The sequence below is a fragment of the Loxodonta africana genome, chromosome 8 (assembly GCF_030014295.1).
Source record: "Loxodonta africana isolate mLoxAfr1 chromosome 8, mLoxAfr1.hap2, whole genome shotgun sequence".
Classification (NCBI taxonomy): Eukaryota; Metazoa; Chordata; class Mammalia; order Proboscidea; family Elephantidae; genus Loxodonta; species Loxodonta africana.
This window is the reverse complement of record NC_087349.1, coordinates 72,282,209-72,295,989: the sequence shown is the minus strand read 5'-3', so window position 1 is coordinate 72,295,989 and position 13,781 is coordinate 72,282,209. Positions and strand designations below refer to the sequence as shown.

General features: G+C 34.4%; 1 long non-coding RNA gene across 1 annotated transcript in view; it reads left to right on the top strand.

Annotated features, from left to right (window-relative positions):
* LOC135232240 (uncharacterized) overlaps positions 1-12,750 on the top strand; it is a 46,442-nt gene extending 33,692 nt beyond the window's left edge. Inside the window, exons 2-3 of the long non-coding RNA XR_010322693.1 lie at positions 8,479-8,561; positions 11,387-12,750. This is a non-coding gene — a long non-coding RNA (uncharacterized LOC135232240). The remainder of the gene's footprint in view (positions 1-8,478; positions 8,562-11,386) is intronic.
* The last annotated feature ends 1,031 nt before the right edge of the window (positions 12,751-13,781 follow it).

The window sequence follows — 13,781 nt, the reverse complement described above, 5'->3', positions numbered from 1 at the left end:
TTTCTGTACAGTGAAGTGGAGAAATTTTACCCTACTAAAGTGAAAAATCTAAAATGTGTCCATTCCTCTTTTAAAAATCTTTAAGTAGATCACTATTGCTTATAGGATAAAAATCTAAACTCCTTAGCATAGCGTAAAAGGTGGTTTATGATCTTTCCCTGTCTAACTCCCTAGACTACTGCTTCCATTTTCACCTTGTATTTGAGTCATTTCAACCTGGTTACTACTATGCTATTTCAAATATACCTGACCTCATACATGTTTTTCCTTTGGCCTGGAATACCTTCCCCCATCACAGCATTGCTTACTCATCCAGTGGCCATAAGACTTCAAACCAATTTGATTATCATCTCCTTTGTGAGAACTACTCTGACCTGCTCTCTTGCTCATCACAGAATCACTCATCTATGCCACTGTCATCTCCTGTGCACTTATCTATGTCATTGCTGTCTCATGTGCACCCTTTATTTGTTATAGTTAAAACATTGTTATTTGTTCATATCTTATTTCCTACATTTTTAAAGGTAGGGTGTATGTCATATTTTACTGCTCTTATTAAATATTTGTTTTGAGTTTTTCATCTTGGAATTTATTTTTTACCAGCAATTCTAGAATCAAGCCAGGTCCTCCAAAATCATTACTAAATAAGCGTTATTCTAGACAAATCCATTTCAGTTGTCTGAATTGCTGTTCCTTTAGATTCTAAACACATTTCAAAATTGAAATAACCAATTTGCCTTTCAGCTATAGAGGAGAGAGAGCTTATCTTAAGCAAGCAAAAAAAAAAAAAAAAAAATCAAATATTCAGTACAGAGATCAATTCACTCTTTTGGAGGCTTTATCTAAAAAACATTTTACTCTGATACCCATTGAAATTTTTAGAAAAAATATATTCAATCTATTATTTCTATAATCAAATTCTCACTTGTAGGCTTGCATCACAATTTGTTTCAATCTCAGTTTAAAGCCTTCCTCTACTAGCACATTTATAGAACTGGGACATCTGCTACTGTTGGACACTCGGACTCCTGTAAGAGCTAGCTGCAGCATACATTATTTATTTGAACAGCTGGTTGATTTGTAAGTCTTTAAAAAATTCTCTTTCTAACGCCTCAACGTGTGATATTTTCTTTTGTACTTTCCTTTTTGGTCATTTATTTCCTACATATGTGAAATTTTTTAATATAACCAGGGTAATTAAAATAATAACAGTGAGAAGCCTCTAATACAATGCCATCTACCCTATAGTTTTCCATATATTTAAAAAAAAAAGGTGTAGCATTGTTTAATGTTCTGGAAGTCACTTATTAAGATATCCGTGTTAGAAATAAAAATATCTGTGAATATTTCAGGGCTTCAAACTTGTTCTTTCTGGCTTGAGCCTCTGCTGAGAATTTGCCTTTCCACTCCAGATATACTGAGTCAGAATCTATGTAAGAATCACCTGGGGATCTTGTTAAAATATTACTTTTGGTCTTGTAGTGTATGTACCTTTAATAATACACTGAAATAGTACATATTTCCATGCCACTGATAACCTTTTTGGCATATTATTTTCTAATGCCTGTATACTTTTTCATCATAAGGATGAACCACAGTTTAGTCAGATCCCTGTATTTGAACCCTAAATTGTTTACAGTTATTTGCTGTTATAAATAATTCAGCAGAGAATATTAAAAAAAAATCTTTCATAGTCCGTGAAAAAATCCTGAGGATACATTGCTGTAAAAGACAAAGGAAACATTTGTCTTAGATTATATTGCCTCTTACGGCTGATTTGCTCACCAAAAAATTTGTACCTGTTTATCCTCTCAGTGATTGTAATTACCAATTTATTATAAATTGTTCTATAGTTTTATGATTTCTTTAGTAAAGAAATATGTGTTAATTGTAGAAAAACTTAAAAAATATCCAAAGAGTAGAAAATCACCCAAAAATAAAAATCAGAACTCTCTCAATTTTACTACTTAGGTAAAATCGTATGCATATGCATTTTATATATATATAAATATAAAATATATTTATATGCACATAAATACATATATATGTCTTATATACATACATATATAACATATATACATATAAACGTGCGTGTGTGTGTATATATACACACACACGCACGTTTATATGTAATATATATATTCCATGAGCATTTTAGCAACCTGGCATATTATATGACATTTTAATGTTTTTCACACATCTGGCTTTATCTGTAAGATTCTAAATTCTAGAGTGGTGCTGTTCAATATGGTACCTACTAACCACACAGGGCCTTCGAGCACTGGAAATATGACCAGTTTGAATTGAGGTGCCGTAATTGTAAAATTCATACCCTTTTTGAAGACTTAGCATGAATAAAAGGATGTAAAATGCCTTAATAGCTACAAACGTGCTGCAGCTTGTAGTATTTGCACAGAGATAGTAGCAAAAAAAATTCTAATTGAAAGGAAACCTAGATCATCCTGGAGGGTAGAGATTCTTTTTTTCCCTTCAGTTGTTTGTACACAGCAAGCCAACTAAATCATCCTCCCAAACCTAAGCTCCTTTCTGGTGCCTCACATCCTTTTGAGATTAGCCTTAAGGTAGAGCAGTAATAAAGAACAGAAACTAGCTAAATAGTACCTTTGAGGCTTGAAGTAACTATGCAGCTTCTTATGTAACAGTTAGAGACTAATTTAGACCCTGTGCGCATCTAGGCAAATAAATGTTATTCGATAATGATCCATTTTGTTTGCTTTGTGTTGCATCAAGCCATGGATTTGGTTTATAATGCAAGGACTGTTAGTGATTTGACACGAGGCACACTCAAACTGGGCTGGTGTCTTTCGGGTATAAAGTGACCTTGCAGCACAGTCGATAGGCTTTTTTCAACCTTTAGAGCTGGGAGCATAGCAGTGTCCACTTGAATGCCAAATTGTGATAAAGTAGCAGAAGCAAAATTGCATACCATAATCACTGCAATTTTTTATCGAATTGAGTGCTTTGCTCTTTCTCTTGACAGAACAGTTTATTGAATGTGCTTTTGGAAAACAAAGAAAGATACTTTTTTTTTTTTTTTTTGGCTTAAGAATAGAATGGAGCAAAAATGTGCCTACTTTAAGAGTGCATTTCTTAAGTGGAAGAACATTTTCAGGTGCAAACAGACTCTTTAGAAATATCATAAAACTGTGCTGCTCAAGGGCAATTCAGTGACTGATGAGGTTTATATCTGGCAGCCCAGTCAACTTGAACAATAGAAGTTTCTTATATCTTTTATTCCCGGGAAATGGAGAAATTCTACCAGCTAATAAAATATTTTCATTGTAAAGTAGAAAGATGATTTTAACAGAAGGCTAATACATTACTGTATACATTCAATAATAAAGGGTCTGCAGGTTAAAGTTTTATAATGAACATGAATGAATAGAAGAGCAATTCAGTTGTCCAGAGCTTAAGGTAGAAAATGACATTGGGAATTTCTGGCTTTCAATCATAGCTTCCGCATTGATGCCATTTTGGGTATTTAGGAAAGTGGCTACCTGGCCTTTCTTTGCACTCTTGAATTTAGTAATCTTTGAAAATATAATCCTGCAATTTTTATATCATGTATTTTTTTAAAGGGGCACAATGGTATTATCACAAAATATTTTGGTGATATTTATTAATACAACAAAAGCCTCAATTTTCAGAAGCTGAATTTTATTGTTATTTGTTTTTTGTTGTTACTTGTTCCTACAGATTATTTATTCTGATATTATTGACATTTTCATTGATACTATAATCTCATACTATAATAGAAGTGAATATCAAGAGTCTTGTAACTTTTATCCTTGTGTAAAATATCATTTCTTTTTAGTATGATTTTTAACAAAAATTATAAAAATAATTGATTATTTTGTATTTTGAAAGTTTCATATTCTTCAGTGCTAAATATCTTGATCATGATATTGACTTTTTCTAAACATTACTTAGCACAAATACTGTTCTACAAAGCATTTTATTCTGGAATCCCTTCTTTTATGGATTGAATTGTGTCCCCCCGAAAATGTGTGTCAACTTGGCTAGGTCATGATTCCCGATATTGTGTGATTGTATACCATTTTGTGATCTGATGTGATTTTTCTATGTTATAAATCCTATCTCTATGATGTTAATGAGGCAGTAATACAGGCAGTTATGTTAATAAGGCAGGACTCGATCTACAAGGTTAGGTTTTAAGTTAACCTCTTTTGAAATATGAAAGAGAAAAGCCAGCAGAAAGACTGGGGGACCTCATACCATCAAGAGACAAAAGGCAGGAGAATAGCATGTCCTTTGGACCCGGAGTCCTTGCTCTGAGAAGCTCCTCAACCGTGGAAGGTTGATGACAAGGACCTTCCCTAGGAGGTGACAGAGAGAGAAAGCCTTTTCCTGAAGCAGGTTCCCTGAATTCAAACTTCTAGCCTACTAGACTATGAGACAATAAACTTCTGTTAAAGCCATCCCCTGATGGTATTTCTGTTATAGCAGCACTAGATAACTAAGACACCTAAGCCAAGGAGTAGAAACCATATTATGCTTCAAGTCTGGCAATGTCTTGGTCAATATGTTTTAGAAAAAAAAATCCTGTATTTGATGGAATAGCTTGAAATGCCTGGCAGATGTTTACTCTTGCCCATTCTCTTGAAATTACTTACTATCCATTTAAATCGCCATTATTACTGAAAAATCTTAAGCATAAATTAATGAAGTCTTCCCCCAAAGAGAGCCAGACTTACAGCAACAGGGGTTACCAGGAAACTAAAGTTTATCCACTCATTATGTGTATTCCATATTTCTTTTTTGTTGGTGGCACTAAAATATATGTCTACTGATGAATAAACAGTTTAATATTGAGTGTTGATGTAAAATTAAGAATTTAAAGTAGAAGGGCATTAAAAAAGGTAGATGATATTGTAAGCTTTTCTTTTCTCCTCTCCACCCCCCAGACCCTTCTGCCTTTATATAGTTAGGTTGTTTCTACAATTTCATCTTTCAATCTTGAGGACTAAGATTTTATTTGGTAATATGCTTAGGTAAAGTACAACATTTTGGGGTATCTCTATTAATGTACTGTGTCTTTAGTTCACTTAAGTGAATGGCATATGTAGAAAAGAATTGAGTAGTAAAAAGAGTTGTCATAAAAGGTAATTATAATTAATTGCTCAGCTATTGATGAGGCTCAGATCATATGAGGAAAAGCTACACCTAGCATACTGAGATATATTTTATCTGTTTTATTAGTACATATATTATCAATTTTTTTAGATACTAGATACTGTATTTTTTCTAGACTCAAGTTTTATTAAGTATATACTGTGTGAACAAAATGCAAACTACTTTTCATGGGAAATATGCAAACAGTCTGTATTTTAAAATGGACTATTACACACACACAAAAAGGAGTGAAATTAATTTTATCATTTCAATTAGTGTTTCCTATGTGATGGTCATCTTTTACCTGATTTTTGAACCATCTCTGTAGTGCATTAAAACTTCCTATTGACTTGTAAATCTTAATTTGAAAAATAATTACTAATAGGTAATTTCCATGTAATTCCTTATCTCTTTTTCTGTAAATCAATATAAATGAATCATAAAATTATAATTAATTCCCTACTTTACTTCTTTGGAAAACCTGGTGGCATAGTGGTTAAGTGCTACAGCTGCTAACCAAAGGGTCGGCAGTTCAAATCTGCCAGACGCTCCTTGGAAACTCTATGGGGCAGCTCTACTCTGTTTTATAGGGTCGCTATGAGTCAGAATCGACACGACGGCACTGGGTTTGGTTTGGTTTTGGTTTACTTCTTTTGTATGAAAGGCACCAGTTCCTGATAGCACAGGATTTGTGGAATTCTTTTTCTTCTGATAGGTTGTTCCTCAGATGCTGTCCTTAGGGTATCTTCCTTATATTACTGGGGCATGTTTTTATATCAGGTACTTAAGTTCCATCCTTAGCCTGGAAAGATATAGTTGCTGCAGATTCACCTGCTGCTTCTGTTCTTGCTCTGATGGGCCTCTACTGTTTTGGCATAAATATTGCATTTACACCCTGAGAATGATTTTCTTGGTATTTAGGAGAGCTGTTATCAAGAACATGAGGAAATCATGAACCAGAGTATATTTTTGCACTCTGTATTCCGTTTTTTATCTATTTACTGTGTGTTGTCATGTCCTCAAATCACATGATTTATTTTCACGGTGTTATTTATAGAGCATGATGTAGGCTCAGATAGGCATTGCAGCAGATTTTGTTTTCTTGTGTGGTTATATTTTTATCCAATTTATATTTGTCACATTTTTTACTATTTTTGCTAATGTTTAGAGTTTTTCTTTAGAAGCCATATGTGTAGTAGAAAAAACTTAGGCTTTTGGGACAGACATACCTGGGGTTAGAATGAAGCTCTCCTCCCTACTCTATTATATTGGACAAGTTATTTCATTTCTAAAGTCTTAGTTTTGCCTTATAGGAATGAGAATAATAGTATCTTTTTTTGAAAATTGTTATGACAATTAAATGGAATAATGAATCTAAACTATGCTGCTCTGGGAAGATAGTTGTTTAACAAATCTTAGCATCCCTTCTATGCTAGGGCATTATTAAATTTTCCAAATTAATTAGTAATAGAGGAGAGAATAATACTTATCTAAATTGGTCCTTGGTAGCTTTAGTAAATAAATTCTGCAGAGACCTGTCATTCTAAACTGATTTCTTAAGTTTTTCTTAAGCATTTCTTAGCAAATGTGAAGTCCCCAGTCTTCTGGCAAAAATCAGTTGAAGTTGTAAAACTCTGGATATTGCTGAAGTAGGGTTGAGTTTAACCAAGACAACATTGATATTAAAGAGGCTCAAACTGAGCAGTTTCTTCACAGTACTTTGAAAGGGGCCAAGAAATCTCCACTGTTTAAAAAAAAAAAAATTCTTCCCAATAATTATGCCTCATCTTCATGCATTTCCCTGTGATAAAATTTGACCCTATTTTTGAAGGAGCAGGAGCCTTAGTGGCACAGTGATTAAGCACTTGGCTGCTAACCAAAAGATTGGTGGTTTGAATGCACTAGCTGTTCTGTGGGAGAAAGATATGTCAGTCTGCTTCTGTGAAGATTACTGCCTTGAAAACCCTATGGAGCAGCTCTACTCTGCACACATGGGGTTGCCACGAGTCGGAATCAACTTGATGGCACCTAACAACAGCAACAATTCAGATTAATATGAATTGTATTGTTATACTCTTTTCTTCTGTAACAAGGGATTTGGGCAACAGGAGTTTTGATTGAGAGTTGGCGCACATAAGAGCCAAAAAAAATTTGGTGGTTGCCCTTGGGTGGAGCAAATGATTTGCACTAGGCTATTAACTGAAAAGTTGGTGATTCAAACTTACCCAGACGTACCATGAAAGAAAGGCCTGGCAGCCTGCTTCCATAATGATTACAGCCAAGAAAACCCTGTGGAGCAGCTTTACTCTGTAACACATGGTGTTGTCATGAGTCAGAATTAACTCAGTCAGTGGCGACCAGTTCGGTTTGGTTTTTGAGAAACAACCAGACAGATGAGATGCAGGGTTAGCACACTGCTGTTTATTAGGAAAGACGCTTCATCCTAAAACCATTCTAAAGACAGTAGTACTTTATTACTATACCATTTAGCCCTAACCCTAGAGAAGTTTAGTTAACTTCAGTGTCCAGTTTTATCTACATAAAAAGAATGGCCTCCAAAACTTTCCTTGTCCATCTTGTGCTCCGTCTCGTAGGTATGGGTCAATGCTATAAGAATAGTGACAATCTGTTAAAGACACAGTTCTATCATACTTACGTGACTAGATGAGGCTTATTCACCCTGAGGTAACGAATAGAAAGTGGCTTTGGGGATGATGGAGAGAAGGGTTTACCCCAGTCTCATGGCCAGTATGCAGATTTTGAGAATAAGTTATATCCAAGCAGAATGGGTAAGTGACAAGAGCTTACGTCCAGCCACCATGGCACTGTATTAAGATAAGTGTTGTGTGTGTATGTGTGTGCTATATGCACAAGCATGCATGCATTCGTGTATGTAAACCTAATAAGTTTGACGAGTTTAAACACTGAAATTATATGGAAAAATGTGACTGGAGCCCTTGATTGTGCACATTTAATACATTTGAAGAGCTCTTAGCTTCTTTGTAGGAAGTATCCATGCCCCAGATTTGAAAAAAGATTTACTAGGCTACTAATTCACCACGTATTTTAGCCATTCTTGCCTGGTTCAATAAATCATACGCCAAGTGTTTTGATGCAAACACTAACTGCTGATATTGTTGAAAAGAGTGACTTATTGGATGACATAGCAGACTTCCTGTTTTATTTTGTAACTAGTACACTTGCCTTTGGATTGAAGATGCATCCCTAAGTGTTTACATAGTGAAATAATTAGAAAGAGGGAAGACACTTATAAAAGTTGTTTAGTCAGACTAACTTCAGTTTCATGATTTCTTAACCCATTAGATGCTTGAGCTTGCAGAGGAAACAGCTGTCCCCAAGCATAATAAGAAGTGGAGCCTGAAGAAAGGGAAGAGATACAAGAACTTGTAAGATTCCACTTTCATGAAACTCTGGAAAAGGCAAAACTATAGAGTGGGAAATATATCAGTAATCACCAAGTGTTCGAGGTGTGTAGGTGGAGGGTTTTTCTATAAAGGGATAACATAGAGGAATTTTCAGGAGATGGAACTGTTCTTTTGAAACTGGTAATGGATGGATGATTCCATGCGTTTATCAACATGCATGGAACTGTGCATCACAATAAAGTGATTTTTACTCTATATAAGTTAAAAAAGAAAACCAGAATTTTTTTTGAAAGATGAAATACAGACTGTGACAAATAAAATTAACTTTTTTTATAAATCAGTCATATTACCACACTGAAGGGAATGGGAAAGAAAGGAGCTGATTCAAATAAGTTTGGAAAACAGTGTTTAATTGGATACTTTATGTTCAAAAGAAAAAGGAGCTTATAAAACACTTTACTGTAGCTGGTAAATTTGTCTCTCACAAGGTTATGGGCTAGCAATTCTGAAATTATTTCTATACTTGGGTTGAACAAATAAGTATATATATTGTAGATAATGAGAGCCAAATTTCTCTCTTTCAGAGAAAGAAGTTAAAATTACAAGGAAAGAGGCAGGTTATAATAAACCATGTGGAGCTGGATTTGAGTTAGAGTAATTTTCTTAGGCTGGCTTCTCTAGAGAAGCAAAACCAGGAGAGTGTGTGTGTTTATATATAACAAGGAAATGGCTCATGTAGGTGTAGAGGCTGGCAAGTCCCAAGTCTGTGGGTCAGGCTGGAGGCTTCTCCTGACTCACATATTTACAGGGGATGATGAACCCAAGATTGGCAGGTCAGGCAGCAGGTCACTGGCTCACAGGCTGTGAAGGCTGATGAATCCCAAGATTGGCAGGCAATACGGCAGGCAGCTGGCTGGAGTCCCAAGAACTGGAAGTCACATGATGATGAGGCAGGTGCAGGATCCAGAACAAGCAAGCAAGCTCTGCCAGAACGACCATATGTATATATTGGATGCAGGCTACACCCCCAAAGAAACTCCCCTTACAACTGATTGACTGATCAAATCAGATCACATCGTAGAGGATGACCACATTATTATGTAACTGCCAAACTACATCATTACATAACTGCCAAACCACTGAGAAACATGGCCAAGCCAAGTTAACACAACTTAACCATCACAGTAATCAACAGGAATCATGGTGATAGATAAAGAGATAGATAGATCTGTATAGATAGATAAAATGTGTGTGCATACATGAGTTAATATCCATACTTATACTGCTAATTGAAGGAGAAAGACTGGATGGATACCCCAGTAAGTGCTTCAAGTCTTCTTCACTTTCAGCAAGTAAGGTTGTGTCATCTGCGTAACCCAGGTTGTTAATGAGTCGTATTGATCTCATCTAATTCCCAGTATGATGCACTGAGAAGGACGTGTCACCTCTGTGTGGTCTTTCCAATAATTCATCTCCTCAGTCTAATCATAAGAGTATATCAAACACCCTAATTTGAAGAAGATTAAAAAAAAAAAAAACAAATAGTACTCTTCAAAGGTGTCGGGGTCAGGAAAGAAAAGGAAAGACTGAGGAAATCTCACAGATTGGAGAACATTAAGGAGACATGGGAACTAATTACAATGTAAATCCTGAATAGGACCTTGGAACATAAAAAGGACATTAGAGGAAAAATTTATGAAATTTGAGTAGGTCTGTACATTAGTTAAAATATTCTACCAAAGATAATTTCTAAGTTTTGATAGATATTCAAAGGTTAAATAAACTGTTAACATAAGGCCAAAATGAATAAAGTATCTTCTTGGTATAATTTTTACCATTTTTGAAATACTTCTTTGAGTCTAAAATCATCTCAAGCTAAGTTTTGGACTTCATTTTTACCTAAGCTGGTGAAGCAGAACACATTGTGATCAATAAACTTAGTTTTCTTTTATCATGTCCCAATTTGTTGTTTAGTTCCTTTTTCACTGTTTTCCTAATCTGCTCTACTGATATTACTTAGAAATAGATTTGCTTCACACTGTTAGTGTTAGCAATTTACATTGGACTCCTGAAGTTTTCAGAGAAATATTTGAGTAACATTATTCCCGAGAACCATGTAGTTTTTTTAAAAAAGCATTTAAGTTTAATAAAAATAAAAAGCAAAAGCAAGACATGTGATTTTAATATTATTCAAAAATGTTTCCTAGTTCCTAGAAATATTTAAAATATGCAAAACTATATCAGCCTGAAAGGTAGCATTGTGAGCATCAATTTAAGGGTTTTTTGTTTCCTTGTTTGTTTCTAAGATATATCTGTATGTTGTATTTGGGTGATTCCTTTAAATGAGTCGGTGTTGGATGACATTTAAGAGAAAATAAATTGTAAAAATTATTTAACCATTAATGACTAGATCCCATTTTCTTAATATAAAAAGTGATGCAGTATAAAAAATTATGTGGTAACATCTCATGTCACCAAAACCAAATCAAACTCATTGCTGTCAAGTCAATTCTGACTCATAGCGACCCTATATAGGACAGAGTAGAACGGCCCCATAGGGTTTCCAAGGAGCGCCAGGTAGATTCGAACTGCTGACCTTTTGTTTAGCAGCCGTAGCTCTTAACCACTATACCACTATGCCACCAGGGTTTCCTAGGATCTCATAGCAGAGATTTATTCATTTTAGACAGCTTCAGAAAATTATGGCAGCTCTTGAAGGCTCAGCTATATCTCAGCAAGAAGATGCAGGTGGAAGGACTAATGATAATTATAAATGGTGACACTGCAGTGATGTTTGGCTGTTTACCCAACATTTTCATGTACATCATCTTATTTAATTCTCACAGCTATCCTGTGAGAAGCTTGAAAGTGTGAAAAAATATGAAATCCCTTATGAAAAATCTGAAACCCAGAAAACTCATTCCCAAGACAACTATCATTTATGAAGAAAAAGAGTTACAAGAATGACATCATCACATTGGAGTAAAGGAGGAGAAAAGATGCTACCTGTTCACTAGTCAAAGAACCTCCTGACCTCTTAACAGTCTGAAGGAAGAATGTGAGTCATGTGCAAGGAGCCAAAGTGGTTTCACTTTGAATTATTCCTTTGTAATAAAGAAAAAAAGAAAATTTAATTTGCATAGGACCTTACTTTTTTATGGTTTATACATTTTGTTGATTTACTCCCTTTTTCCTCAGCATTGGATCTGTCATTCTGCATTGTTTATTCCTGAGCTTTTCCACCAGAATGTGGAAAACAACCAGTGTAATAATTTAAGCCACAAAAATGCGTGTATTGAATTCTGTATAGAACTAGCCTCAGAAGTTTGTTTAGTTACATTGTTGTCCAGCTGAGGGAAAAAATTTGCAAGGAATATTAAACAGATGGTCTATCATGAGTATGTTGAATTTTAGCCATTCTAATGTGTATGTTGTGGAATCTCATTTTGGTTTTAATCTGCATTTCCCTGGTGACCAATGATGTTGAATAAAATTTCCTGTGCTCATTTATTATTTTTGTCTCTTCTTTTTTGAAAAACTTGATAAAGTTTTGTCCATTTTTAAATTGGGTTGTGTATCTTATTATTGAGTTCAGAGAGTTCTTTATATATCCTGGCCGATGTCCTTTAGCAGATAATGTATTAACAATATTTTCTGTTATCTGTGGCTTGCCTTTTTCTTTTTTAAAAAATTGTGCTTTAGGTGAAAGTTTACAGAGCAAATTAGTTTCTCATTGCCTTTTTATTTTCTTAATAGTGTTTTCAAAGAGCAAAAGTTTTTTTTTTAAATCCGATGAATTAATTTTTTTGTTTGTCTACAATTTTTATGTCCTATGAAATCATTGCCTATGCCAAGGTTGCAAAAACTTTTCTCCTATTTTCCTTGAGAATTATGATTTTAGCTTTTACATTTAAGACTATGATTCATTTTGAGTTAATTTTTATGTGTGGTTTGAATTAAATGTCAATATTTATTTTTTTCTCATAGAAATCCAATTATTCCGGCAACATTTACTGAAAAGACTTATGTCCGCTGTTGAATTGCTTTGGCACCTCCATTGCAAATCACATAGCCTGGCATATGTGGGTCCATATATGGATTCTCTATTTGATTCCATTGAACTCTTTATTATTTTGGCAACACCAGACAGTATAGGTTACTGTAGATGTATAAAAATTCTTAGAATCAAGTAGTTTAAGTTTTCTTTTTTTAAAAAATAATTGTTCCCCTTTTCCAGATCCTTTATATTTCATATATATTTTAGAATTAGCCTGTCAGTTTCTAAAAATAAATAAATAAAAGCCTGCTGCATCTCTGAATGGGATTGTGTTAAATGTATACATCAATTTTGGAAGGATTACAATTTAAGACTATTGAATTAATACTGTTAATTATATATATGTATGTGCATATCTGTACATATATAGGTATATATATTCCACAACATAACTTTTTAAGTTCTTAAAACATGTATTTGTGAAAACATCTGAGCAAGTTTAAGAGAAAAATACATAATTTTCTGTTTAATTTTCTCTTAAACTCACTCAGATGTTCTTGCAAATGCATGTTGAGTCGGAGTCAACTCAGCAGCAACTAATTTCTGGTTTTTGTTTTTAGTTTTTTACTTCATAATTGAAAGAGGTTGCACTAAGGTTCATTAAGTCAATGAGTAAGGTTAAATAAAAAGGGGGAAATAACAGATAAAATTGCTTCATTATAGGGGTTGGGTCCGAAAAGAACTAGGGAGCGATGAAGATATGATTCTTTGAAACTCACCCTAAACTACCTTTCTGCCTTTTGTCCTAATGACTTACCTATCTAAGTCTTTCTGTTCACACTGGCTTACTTGAAATATTTCTGAAAGTTCTTTTATTTTACTCTTTCCACATTTTCGTTATGGCCGTAATGACACAACTGGAATGCCTGACTTTTCTCAGTCTGTTGAATTGTAGTCCTTCTTCCAGGTCAAACCTACTATGTCAAACCTTCCCTGACTTTTTGGTTAGCAGCCAAGCTCTTAACCACTGCACCATCAGGACTCCTTTTCCAGGGTAGAGTTGATCTTTCTATTTTCATAATTACATTTCTATATGATCACAGTATCATAGGATATGTTCTATTTGGCCTGGAGCTATGCGCTCTTTCATATCAGCTTGGTTCTTTCCTTATGCTTTTTCACTTTAAGCAAGTTTGTTATATGATTTCACATTCGTATGCTTGACTGTAAAGACAGAAATAAAT